The sequence below is a fragment of the Pelobates fuscus genome, chromosome 5, assembly GCF_036172605.1.
Source record: "Pelobates fuscus isolate aPelFus1 chromosome 5, aPelFus1.pri, whole genome shotgun sequence".
Lineage (NCBI taxonomy): Eukaryota > Metazoa > Chordata > Amphibia > Anura > Pelobatidae > Pelobates > Pelobates fuscus.
In genome coordinates, this window is record NC_086321.1 from 180688195 (window position 1) to 180702186 (window position 13992).

The following is a 13992-nucleotide window of genomic DNA, read 5'->3' on the forward strand; positions in this document are numbered from 1 at the left end:
TTTAATTATACACTACTGCATAATGTATAATGTATGGTCCTTCCCTGGTTTAGGTAGGACAGTGAACAATGCATTCAGCATTGGTGGAGGTAGGGAGGACTAGGGTGGCACTGTGTTTAGCATGTCCAGGAACTATGGGGAATGTTTTGTAATATCACGCTGTCAGCCCGTCTGGGTAATATTGCGCTCTTGCTCGTGGGTAGGGTTTTTACAGCTACATTTAGTACCCTCTCCCTGAAGGGCGATTCTAGGCCATTTGCCTGTGCTTTGGTTAATGTGCGTGATAAGTTGTTTGTAATATATTCCTTAATTGTGGTTGTGAAGTTGATTATATAGTTTGCCATAGTACTCGCAGAATGCTTTTGCTATGTCTTCTGTAATGTCTTGTCGTGCCCCCGTTGTTGTATTAATGTGTGCTATGTATATCCTCTTGTGTTTGTCTTTAAGTGCCTTGGCAAATAGTTTCCCACTTCTATTATCATGGGCGTAAAATGCTCCTTTAGTTAGCTGTGTGCCTTTAGATTGAGTAGGTTACGTAATTCTATGCGCAGTGCTGTTAGATGCTTGTATATTTCTGGAGTGGGTGTTGTTTTATGTGTCAGTTCTGAGGTTTGGATGGCATTCATGAGTGTTTGTATTTGTGCTACCCTCTCTTTTTTTTGTGGGTGCTCGATTTGATTAGGATCCCCTGGGCTATCCCATTGTGGGCCTCCCAAACCCAGGAGTCGTCCGAGTCCCTGTGGCGAAACCAACCTCGCCACTGGGCATTGGAGAAGCCTGTTTGCCCACCTCCTGCCTGCTGACTATGGCCCCTGGTAGATTTGGCCCTTTAAATACAGTATTTGGGCATATTGTATTTTTTTATGCGGCTGCTGGCCCTTTAAGAACCATCTGGGGACATACTGTGGAGTTACTGGGTGTCCACCATTTCATGTATCAGAGGCACATGGTGAGAACAATGGATGAAGCACATGGTGAGAACAATGGATGGCGGCCATTTTAACTCACAGACAGTGGCGTACACATGACCTATGGGGCCCCGGTGCGAAAATTGATCTGTGCCCCACCCCCGGCACGCTTACTCTGCACAGGCCGGGGCCGCAACACATGGCGGCGGGCACCTGGTCGCAGGGGTTGCAGGGTTGCGACCGCGGTATGTACACCAGTGCATGCAGATGCACACACACTTAAAGGACCACTACAGACACCCAGATCACATCAGCTCATGAAGTGGTCTGGGTGTCAGGTCCCTCTAGTTTTAACCCTGCAGCTGAAAGCATAGCAGTTTCAGAGAAACTGCAATGTTTCACTGAGGGTTAATCCAGCCTCTAGTGGCTGTCTCACTGACAGCCGCTAGAGGAGCTTCCGCGATTCTAAGACACTGAACCTCCATAGGAAAGCATTGAGTAATGCTTTCCTATGGGCGGTTTGAATGCGCGCACGGCTCTTGCCGTGCATGCGCATTCGGAGCTGAGCGGCAGAGGGATCCCCAGCGCCAAAGGAGACCGGAGCTGGAGAAAGGTAAGTGCTGAAGACACACACACACTCTCACGAACAGATGCATACACACTAGCTAACAGACACACACTCAGCGACAGACATACATACACACTCACTTACAAAACATACACTCTCACTGACAAACACACACTCACTAACAGACATCAAACAGACTCACTAACACAAACACTCAGTAACAGACACACACAGTAACACACTCACTGACACTCACTAGCAGACACACACTCAACAGACACACTCACTGACACTCACACTAACACACACACTAACACTCACAGTAACACACACACTAACACTCACAGTAACACTAACACACAGTAACACCCACTAACACTAACACACACACTAACACTAACACACACACTAACACACACAGTAACACACACACTAACACACACACTAACACTAACACTCACAGTAAAACTAACACACACACACTAACACACACACACACACACACACACACACTAACGCATTTTTAAAAAAATTTAATCCCCCCAGCCTCCTTACCTTTTGGAGTGCTGAGGGGATTCCCTGGGGTCCAGTGGTGCTGCTGGGCTCCTGGGGGGCCGGTCACCCGGCGGGCAGTCAGGCTGGCCGGAGCGTGAGGGAGCACTCTCCCCTGAGTGCTTCCTCTTCAGCTCCCTTGCGCGCCGCGTACTGATACCGGCGCCGGAAGATGACGTCATCTTCCGGCTCCGGTATCAGTGCGGTGCGCGAGGGAGCTGAAGAGGAAGCACTCAGGGGAGAGTGCTCCCTCATGCACCGGCCAGCCTGACTGCCCGCCGGGTGTAAGCAGGGTCAGCCTCGGGGGGCCCGGAGGTGGCCGGCTCCTGGGCCCCCCAGGAGAAGAGGCTGGCCCAGTGCGTACATACCAGGTCGCAGGGGCGGCCGGGCCCCCTGGTGGGCCGGGCCCGGTCGCAGCCGCGACCCCTGCGACCCTGGTATGTACGCCACTGCTCACAGACACTGTTTGGACTTTTCTACACAGTGCCATTTCGCCGGTATTTGGTGCACAAAGACATCGTGCAATAGTTTTAAACTATACAACAGGGGACACATTATACAATAATTATTTTTCATATAGCCTGTATATGTTCTGCGGAATCTGTATTAAACTGTATCTTCCAAACTACTGAACGGAGCTGGGTGAATTTTGGATATGTGGTTCACCTAGATCTCCCGGTTCCGAGGATATATATATTTTTATGGGGTTATTGTATGTTTGGGGGTCCCTGTGATATGTTTTATAATACTGTATTTCTCTGCCTGTGATAATTATATTAACCATTGTGTTCAGTAATCATATCACAGGCAGAGGGGAGGATTTTGTGTGGGAGTGTCTGTGTGTATTGTACGGATTCATTGGTTGTATTTCAAAACCCTGTGGGAAGTACTATGTTTGTGGATTGTGAATAAAAGATGCTGTATGTGCCAGTACAGTCAGTTCTGCTTGACCTCAAAATTAAGTGTTGTCTCGTTATTGGGGGAATTGGATTGTATGCTGATTGCCAGGAGTGTAAACTGATTGTATGCTTTTCCTGTTCAGCTGTTTACAGCATGCTTGAGAGCATTCGTATGCTTCTCCGGTTCGGTGGTTGTGGTGTCTGCTGCAGTGCTTGGAGTCCTCAGGAAGCGCTAGGCGCATCCTTCAACGGAGGTACCCAGTCGGGGTGCCCGTCGATCCGTTACAGTCCCTTTTTTTGTTTTCTTGGAAGTATAGAGGGATAGCTGTAGTTAGATTGTCCACTACCCTTACCTCATCTAACGGCATTTCATTAAGGTACCAGGTTGCGCTGTTCTTTTGTGTCTCGATAAGGGATAGGGTGAGGAAGATGGGGGCGTGATCTGACCAGGTATTTGGTCCTATCGAGGCCTCCTTAAGCATCGTGAGATGTCTATGGTCTAGGAAAAACATGTATAGTCTGGAGTTACTATGTGCGACCTGTGAAAAATAGGTATAGTCCCTACCTTGGGGGTGCATGAGTCTCCAGCAATCAATTAATTGGTTGGAGTGGAATGTTTTCCCCATCACCACCACTACCTCTGCAAAGTTTTCAAGGTTTTCATACCTTTCAATATATCTCCCCTGTGGGTCTATTACACTGGCTGTTATGGTATATGCTAGGTGAGATGTGTTAAGACCTGCAGTGGTTATGGTACTGCGGTCTTCTATTCCTTCCCCAATAGCTGAGCATAAGTGATTATAACTTCAGTAGGAGGTAGAGGAATTGTGTAGATGAATACAGCTTCCAAGATGATTCTCCCCAGCTAGAATATTCCCCAAACATGAGCCTAGACTTCATGAAGGGTGTAACAGGAATGAAGTTTATTGATGACACACTGGCTTTTATGAGAAATCTTCCTCCCACAGTAAACAAAGACAATAACCAATCAACATACAGCTTTACAGTAACCCCCGCCCTCTCTCTGGCTGGGAGATATTGAGATAAGTTAAGGAATAACCCAATTATCTACAGGCAGAGGGCACACAATTTTCCCAAAATGTATCCCCACAAATTACATATCCCCTGATAGCCCCAATCTGTGGGACCAACATATCCAAATTTCACCCAGATCGGTTCAGGGGTTCTTAAAAAGTATGGAAGTCACAAGTTACCGACCACACCCGAGGCTCCTGCCCAAAACAGTTCCATGAATTCAGCGTGTGCGGCTGGTCAATTCAGAAAAAGGCATAAAACGAATAAAAGTCCTGAATGGATCCTCCTGGCTCATATGAGCGATGGCTCCCCTTGTCCGTATGAACAAAACTACTGAATGGCGCTCTTCTGGCTGTTTGGCAACTAAAGGAAGCATGCGTTCGGTAGTTTCAGCGGTGGTTCGGGAGGTCGAGTGTCCGATTTTAGTTCCAGACACTCGACGACCAAGTCCCGCTGCCTCCTTTCGTGCAAACAAGATGGCCGCCGTTTTCTGTTCCCTGTGGCATTTGGCTATACGAACAGCGGCCGCCCTGAGAGCACTTAATAGATGGTTCTTTTGAAGTTTATGAGCCAGGAGGGTGGTCGGTGTTTGGTAGTTTTAAACTACCAAACCAATAGATTCAACATGAACAAAATACTGCAGAAAAAGCCCGAACATAGGAGAAAATACCGAACAAAATCTTTTTTCTTCAAAATACTCCCCCTTAGTTACATGGGTCGGCATACCCTCCTAGACCCTGCTGGGTTGGCTAGGGGATGTCCGGGTAACATAATTATACATCCAAGTCGGTTTGACGGGAAAGTCCATCCACATTGCCGTTCTGCTTGCCCGGGCGGTATTGCAGTGTAAAATTGTAGGGCTGCAACGCTAGGCTCCAGCGCAGCAACCGGGGATCGTCTCCAGAGACTTGGTTGAGCCAAATGAGGGGGTTGTGGTCAGTGAATAGGGTTAAAGGCATGGCCATAAAGGTACGGTTGGAGTTTCTTTAGGGCCCATACTAGAGCTAGGCACTCTTTTTCCTCCCGTGGTAGTAACATACGGCTGATATATGCCACCGGGTGCTCCATGCCATCTTCCCCCACTTGGCTCAGCACGGCTCCCAGCCCAAACATGGAGGCATTTGTATGAACGAGAAATGTTGTTTTAGGGTCTGGGGCCTCCAATACTGGAGCTTCACTCAAAGCAGTTTTAAGTCTCTGGAATGCCGTTGCACACTCCGGGGAACATGCTACCTGTTTGGGTAGGGACTTTTTGGTCAGGTCGGTGAGGGGTTTTGCTCGGGTGCTATACTCGGGGACTAACTTTCTATAGTACCCTGGTCTGCCTAGGAAGGCCAATACCTGCGTCTTGGTGCGGGGCTGGGGCCAATTGGCTATGGCCTCTACTTTGGCTGGTTCGTGGGGCGCTGTTTCCCAGACCCTACTCTATGCCCTAGATATTGAACCTCTGCCATTTCCACATGGCATTTCTCGGGTTTCAGGGTGGGGACGGCTTCTTGTAACCTCCCAAATACCGTAGCCAAGTGCGTCAGGTGAGCCATGTGCCGCTATAGATAGCAATATCATCTAGGTAGGCACATGCAAAGTCCTGCATTCCCTCCAGATGTCAGTCAACATCCGTTGAAACGTAGCTGCGGCATTCTTCATCCCAAAAGGCATAACCAGAAATTGGTATAGCCCGAATGGGGTGACGAATGCCGACTTAGGGATGGCGGCCGAGTCTAGCGGGATTTGCCAATATCCTTTTCACAGGTCCAGGGTAGTAAGGAAGTGCCCGCTGGCCATGTGATCAAGCAATTCATCGATCCGTGGCATGGGGTATGCGTCCGTGATAGTCCGGTCGTTCAGTTTCCGGTAAGCAATACAGAAGCGAGTCGTACCGTCTCGCTTTGGTACTAAAACCACCGGGGATGCCAATGGACTTTGGGAAGCCTCAATAACTCCTAATTCCAACATTTCTTGTATTTCTTTCCACATGCTGGTCCATACTGCTGCCGGGATACGGTACGGTTCTTGCCGTAATGGGGTTTCCCCCTGCGTCTCTACCCAGTGTACTGCGGCGGAGGTGTACCTGGGTAGGACCGAGAACAGCCCACGGTATTCCTGGAGCAGTTGTTTTGCATCTGCCTGCTGTGTGGGGTCTAGTTTCTCCCCTAACCCGACCTGCTCTAAGGTACCTTGGTTAGCTGCCAGTAGGTCGGGCAAGGGGAGTCCTTCACTATTATCAGTGGACGGGGCACAGATAGCGGCCACATCCTTGGAGCGCTCAAAATATGCTTTTAACATGTTCACATGAAAGGCTCGTCTGATCCTTTCATCTGAACATTTGGCTACAATATAGGTGGTGTCGCTATATTCCACCACTTTAAATAGCCCCTGTAGCTTGTCCTTTTTGGAAGGTTTGAGGGCTAATACTTTTTGCCCCACGTCCAGGTTCTTATCTCGTTCCAAGAAAAAAGTGGGGAGTAGGTTAGCGCTAATAATATATAAAAGGCAGCAACCTTACAGAGGGTCACCTTCGTTTTACTGTTTTACTTTTTCACTTTTATTGGGACTTATTTTACTGTATTTTTAGGTCATTTTTGGCGCAGCCTTTTTCTCCTTTTATCTTATCTTGTTCCCCCCAGTCATTCCATTGTTTCTGTCATTTCTGGGCCACCTGCAGGTTCTCCCGAACTGATTCGGTCAGTGCCTGCAGGCGGTCCTGGAACTCCAGCATGTATGGCAAGACTGGGATCCCTTCCTCTCCTGTGTTGCCCTCCAAGTGCTCCCGTATGAGGTCCAGGGGTCCCCGGACTTTTCTCCTGTATAGGAGTTTGAAGGGGGAGAACCCGGTGGACGCCTGGGGCACTTCCCGGTAGGCAAACAGGAGGTGAGGTAGAAATTTCTCCCATTGACCGTATGACTCTGTGAATGCTGTGAGCATCTGCTTAAGCGTGCCGTTGAATCGTTCACAGAGGCCGTTGGTCTGGGGATGGTAGGGGGAGCTAAATAACGGTTTCACCCCGCAGCTCTGCCACAACTGTTGAGTTACAGTTGACGTGAACTGCGTTCCTTGATCTGAAAGTATTTCCCAGGGGAATCCTACCCAGGAAAATATCCTGACTAGAGCCTCTGCTACCGTCTCCGTCTCAATGTTGGAGAGCGCCACAGCCTCAGGGTACCTGGTGGCGTAGTCCACCACCGTGAGGATGTAGCGCTTTCCGGAGGAGCAGGGTTTGTTGAGGGGCCCTATCAGGTCTACTGCCACTCTGTAGAATGGCTCCTCTATTATAGGTATGGAATGTAATTTGGCTTTAGGGTGGTCCCCCCTTTTCCCTATCCTTTGACATGTGTCACATGTCCTGCAGTACATCTGCAAATCTTTTGAAATCCCTGGCAAGAAGAACGTCTGGGTAAGGCGGTCCTTAGTTTTCTTGATACCCGGATGTCCGGCTAGCGGAATATCATGGCTGAGCTTTAGAAGCTCTGCTCTGTATTTGCAGAGTACGACTAGCTGACTTTTTATAACTTGGGCTGCCACACTTCCCAACCCCACTGTGACCCTATATAGCAGTCCCTTGTCCCAGTGGAAGTTCTCTTGGGCATTACCTTCCTTAGGAGTACCTACTGCCTTCCTGTAACCTGCTAATGTGGGATCTGTCTGCTGGGCTTGGGGAGTGCCCCAGAAGGGGATAGGGTTAGGGCATACAACGGGTTTTCGGTTCCTACCTGTGGTTCCTCGGAGTGTGCCTGTCCAGCTCGGCGGGCTTGCGCCCTGGGAGTCACGGGGCAGGTTCCAGCGGGATCTGGGGTAATCAGTTGTGAAGTTAGGCACCCCAAATCGTTCCCCAACAATACTTCCGCAGGTAGGCCGGACATAATGCCTACTTCCATCTTCCATCATACTTGCAGCTCGTGTTGAAAGTGATGAGCGGCTGCCCTCGGTGGTGGTGGTGATGGCCGATCCCAATTGCCTCTGCTTCGCTGAGGGCAATGTATTTTGTACTGCCCTGTCTGATTGCACTGGTGACATACCAATGGTGGTCTCCGGTTAAAGTTAGGCTGTGTCATGGGTGGTACCGCGTTCGGTCTGGGGTTGGTCACAGGATCTGGCGTTGGAGCACTGGACCTTATCAGAGGACGGTTTCCACTAGCCTCTCCTTTTCTTCCCTTGTGATATTCGTCTGCCAGCTTGGCCGCTTCCTCGACTGTGGCCGGCTTCCTATCTCTGACCCAGTCCCTGGTGTCTGCAGGTGTATGGTCAAAAAATTGTTCTAGCAAGAGGAGTTGCAGCACCTCCTCTAGCGTTGTGGCCTGGCAGCCTTGTATCCAGTTTTGGGTTGCCTGATACATCCTAAAGGCCCATTCAGTGTAGGAGTCTCGGCCCCCTTTCCGTAATGCCCAAAACTTTTTTCTGTAAGTCTCTGGGGTCACGGCATACCTGGCTAGCAGAATTTCCTTTACCCTGATGTAGTCATGTATGGCTGTATCAGGAACTGCTCAGTACGCCTCTGCTGCTCGGCCCGTGAGTTTGCTGCTTAAAATCGCGGCCCATTGTTCTGATTCCAGACCCTCCAAAGCGCACTGACGCTCAAAATTCTGTAGGTATGCGTCAATTTCCATTTCTCCATCCGAAAAACTTTTAAAAGCAGCATAGTTAATCTTTCTCCGCTGCCCTCCATTTATAGTTCCAGCTAAGGAAGCGTTGTCTCCTTGGTTTAAGCTTGCCTGTTGTGCTCTGCTTCTGCGTTCACCTAAGTCAGGACTTGCATCACCATCTCTGTTGTAGGGTTTGGCCCATATAGGTTTAGCCTCCACATCACCTTCTGTTGAAACTCTGCTTCCTCCCGGCTGACATTCGCCATGCTGCTGGTTTGGTCGCCCTCCATTAGTTCTGCTATGAGGGTAGCTTTCTTTTTGTTGCTTGCCACCTGACCTCCGGCTTCCATCAGATCCTTTAGCTTAGTCCTTTTTAGTCTCTCGTACTGCTGGGCCATTCACCAGTTGTCTTTATGCATACCATTCAATCCGGTCACTTGACACCAATTGTTAAGACCGGCAGTGGTTATGGTACTGCGGTCTTCTACTCCTTCCCCAATAGCTGAGCATAAGTGATTATAACTGCAGTAGGAGGTAGAGGAATATTGTAGATGAATGCAGCTTCCAAGAGGATTCTCCCCAGCAAATAGAATATTCCCCAAACATGAGCCTAGACTTCATGAAGGGTGTAACAGGAATGAAGTTTATTGATGACACACTGGCTTTTATGGAGAAATCCTCCTGCAAGAGGACCTCCCACAATAAACAAAGACAATAACCAATTAACATACAGCTTTACAGTAACCCCTGCCCTCTCTCTGCCTGGGAGATATTGAGATAAGTTAAGGAATAACCCAATTATCTACAGGCAGAGGGCACACGATTTTCCCAAAAGTTAGAACACCCCTTTCCACACACCAGGTATCCCCTGATAGCCCCAATCTGGGGGACCAACATATCCAAATTTCACCCAGATCGGTTCAGGGGTCCTTACCGACCACACACGAGGCTCCTGCCCAAAACAGTTTCACGAATTCAGCGTGTGCGGTCGGTCAATTCAGAAAAAGGCATAAAACGAATAAAAGTCCCGAATGGATCCTCCTGGCTCATAGGAGCAATTGCTCCCCTTGTCCGTATGAACAAAACTACTGAATGGCGCTCTCCTGGCTGTTCGGCAACTAAAGGAAGCAGGCGTTCGGTAGTTTCAGCTGTGGTTCGGGAGGTCGAGTGTCCGATTTTAGTTCCAGACACTCGAAAACCAAGTCGCACTGCCTCCTTTCGTGCAAACAAGATGGCCGCCGTTTTCTGTTCCCTGTGGCATTTGGCTATACGAACAGCGACCGCCCAGAGAGCGCTTAATAGATGGTTCTTTTGAAGTTTATGAGCCAGGAGGGTGGTCGGTGTTCGGTAGTTTTAAACTACCGAACCAATAGATTCAACATGCACAAAATACTGCAGAAAAAGCCCGAACATAGGAGAAAATACCGAACTAAGTCTATTTTCTTCACAAGATGCTAGTATTATAGTGACACCTCTAGATTTACCTCTGTGGTAGTTGCTAAAGTATGAATGCCCAATTGTTTTGGATTTCAATTTGGGTGCAAATTCCTCCCGAGAAGTGCATTTCCTGAATAAATATTATGTCGGCCTTTTGCCTGTCTATTTCCTGTGCCAGAATTTTGCGCTTTTCAGGCGTGTTGAGCCCCTGTACATTCAGGGACATTAATTTAATATCACTTGTTATATTTTTTCAAAGTGTGGGGCGCTTTGTGCGGGGCACTTCCACTTCCTTCAGTTTTTGAAGGTTGGTATCCAAGGGGAGGGAGGTACAGGGAGGGGTGAGGAACAGTGGAATACCTATGTACATATTAGGTATCTGCATCTTAGAGATGGTGTTAATCCCGTGAGGGACTATTGTGTTCCTACAAGCTGCCGTAAACACCTCTCGGGGGTAAAATGGCATAGGTGCCCAGAGGGCTGGGTCCTTCGTATAGTTATTTCTTATTATATACACTTACATGCCTTAAAGTATTATAATATTATATGTAATCCTTTAACGTAGGTATGCAATTCAATTAGGATAATCCCCTTGCTATGGTGGCTGGAGTCCACCAGCGGCCTATATGGTCTGTCCCGACTGGACCCCGGCCACCTTTGGATTTCAACAAAATTAAACATGTTATGGCATAGTGATAAATCAACTGTGTAAACTAGAAGGTATGATTTCCTTGTGGAAATGATATAGAAGAGTTAATTCGAGCATCAGGACACTGTGCTTCTGGGAGTCCTTGGTAAGTCAGCTCCGGAGGGGAGCTGTCGTCTCCTTTTTCTCGGCGTTCGCTGCCATCTTGCTCTTTGGGGTAGTTGTTTGTCCTGATCGAAGGAGAAGCCCATCCAATCTTTTATGTTGTCTTTGTCATTTTGCCTTTTGCAGGATGTCTTCTTTTAAAGGGATATTATGAAGTCGACATATCACATCCCTAGGCTTTTCATGTAACAAGGCTTGCGGCCCTGTGAGCCCTGTCATATTTTATGGTGGTCTCTTTTTGTCCTGTTTAGGACATGGTTGAAGAGAGAGGTAAGTGTTTTTACAATGTTTTCTTGGCCCCTTTAGGTATTTCGGGTATGCCGCGCACTCTGAGGTTTTTGCGTTTGCCATAATTGTCTAAGTCCTCCAGCTTCCTTTGTAGGAAGATTATGGCCTCACTGTGTGATTGTTGTACTGTCTTCACATAGTTTTGATGTTGCCTCAGCAAACTCACCCGCATCTTCTGGGGTTGGTACTCTAGTGAAAATTTGTTGGACTTCTTCGCGGAAAACATCTCTTTGAGGTCAGCTTTCGATGGTAAGTGGGCTAGGATTGTTCTGAAGTATGCTTCATCTGTCGAGCAGTCCGTCGGAGCTAGGCTCGCTGGTTGTTTGTCCGGAGATTGTCTGGCTGCCGCCATCTTGTATCTCATGCCCACTTCGGCATAGTCGGTTATGAATCTCCTTAATGAGGTTTTTGTGGAAGTTTGAGCACCGGATGAGGTAGTACCTGCATTTGCCTTGGATTTTTTCCTTGCCATGTCTCTTTATTGTCCGGGATTATTGTTTTTTAGGCTCGTTCTGTATGGAGTACAGCTCTCACCTGTCCATCCGCTCTGGAGTCCAAGCCACGTCCCCTCCATGAAAATGTATGTTACCGTCTGCATAAAGTTGAAGTAAATGGAGGTTTGCAATTCTATTTGTTGTAAGATTGACATGCAACCTCACTACGTGTAAATGCAGGGGTGTATTGCCGGCATGTAAAATGGTATCTTTTTTCAATGTAGTGCAAATCTGCTCAAATGCGTGGCGATGTTTTTTGTTTATTGCAAATGCGTGGGAATGCATTGTTTTTCTTTTTACCTTATTATCCCCGATCATGCTCCTCCTCACTTAACTCTTCCCATCTCTTTCAACATGATATGTCTCTCTCCACCCATCCATGTGTGTCTTTCTCTCCATCCTGTCTTGTACATCTCTTTTCATAGTGTATGTATGTTTCTCTCTACACCAGCTTTGTATGTGCCTCTCCATTCCCACTTGATTACCCCCATCTCTATCCTTCCTTGTGCCCCTTGTGTGTCTCTTTATTTTTTTGTAGAAGAAAGGGAATTGGGGGCACACCCAGAACAAGCGTTTCTCAGCAGTGGTGCTTCCATGAAATACAAAATATATACAAAATAAAGATTAAGGAACATCGCACACACACAGAAATACAGTTTTACGTTTTACAATACTAATTAACCTATCTTCATTCTTTTATGTCTATCTTCATGTCCACTTATCAGTTTTTTTCCATGCTCTCCACACTTGACTTATGTATCTCTCAATCTCCATAACTTCTTGTGTGTCTTGAATGTCTCTTAACATTTCCAGCTTGGCTGGCTGTTTTTCTCCTCTCCAAGTATGCCTCACCATCTCCCCCCTTATGCATATCTTTCCTTCACCCCTATGTGTGTCTCTGTAAATGTCTTCTCCGTGTGTGTCTCTATCAGTCTAATCCCTCTGAAATATCTAATTCCATTGACTTTGTTTGTGTATTTTTCCACACCAGCTTTTGTGGATGTAGCTGATCCTTCATTAACCACATTCAGCATTGATGTTCTAGAAAAGGGGTTCTCAAGGACCCCCTACCAGTCCAGGATTTAGGGATTACCTGGGCCTGTCTAAGGTGTTTAGAAAAAGAACACCTTAGACACACCCAGGTAATCTCTAAATCCTGGACTGGTAGGGGGTCCTTGAAGACTGGGTTGAGAACCCCTGTTCTAGAATGTAATAGAATGGTTTTGTTTGTTGAGACAGCAGAATGACATCAAAAGGTTGTATCCTTACCTCCCAGCCCTACTCACACTGAGCCTACATAATGGTCTGTCTCACCTGCACATGTCACACAGCCCTAAGGTTAGCCCTGAGTGTAGGTTACGGAGCATTAACAGTTTAACATAATACATACCTAATGAATGAAGTTGTATCTTTTTTTCTTCAACATCTGAAATAATAATGACCCAACATGCATAAGGCTTGTAGTTGACAAACAATGTGCAAGTAATACAAAGATATGTGTCTTATGCATATGGTCAAAGTAGATTATCCAACTACTAGTGACCAGTGGCTAAAACAACAAAACATACACAGAGGTAAATCATATATTTATTGAGTTAACTTATTTTCCACCATTGAATCTTTTTTAAAAAATTGCTTGTGCTGGGTGGAAGTATGATTTTGGAGTAAAATTACTCAGTAGAAGTTACACCAAGTGTGTTTAATAGAGTGGCCTGTCGTTCTGAGCATCTCTACCACACAGGGCTTGTGCTCAGGGACACCTTGTAAATTGTTGCTAGGTGTCCATACAACTGTGATTGATTTTTTATTTTTTATTTACTGGGTGTACAGGAGTTGTCATTATACTATTCGTCCAACTCACTCTTCAAATACAAGAAAAACCTTGCTATGCTTGTGATTAATGCAGGCAAATCCCTCATCCCCCTCCACTGGAGAAACCCTTCCACTCCCACACTCCATGAAAAGATAAGGAATTAGGAAAACATACGTATGTGCGATGTGCTTACCCACATCAATAATGACTGCACTCTGCCTAGATGTCAGCCAGCCAGTCAGACAACTCTTTGGACCTTAGTGCTGGACAATTTTTTTTAAATAGTGCATATTGCATGTTTAGTCATTGCTTTCTCAATTTCCTTTCCCCTATTGTCCCCTACATTTGTGTAAATCATAAACACACTTGACAATTGAATTCAGAATGTAAGATTATATTTTCTAACATTAAACTCTTAGATTAGATTACATACTTCTATTGCATGCATTTCAAATAGTTATTTTTTTTTTCTTCAAACTTAATTCCTGAAATAATAATGAACTGTGATGCATTACGCCAGTAGTTTACCATAAATGTGCAAACAAAATTAAAAAAAAAGTCTCAATCTCCATAATTTCTTGTGTGTCTTGAATGTCTCAACATCTC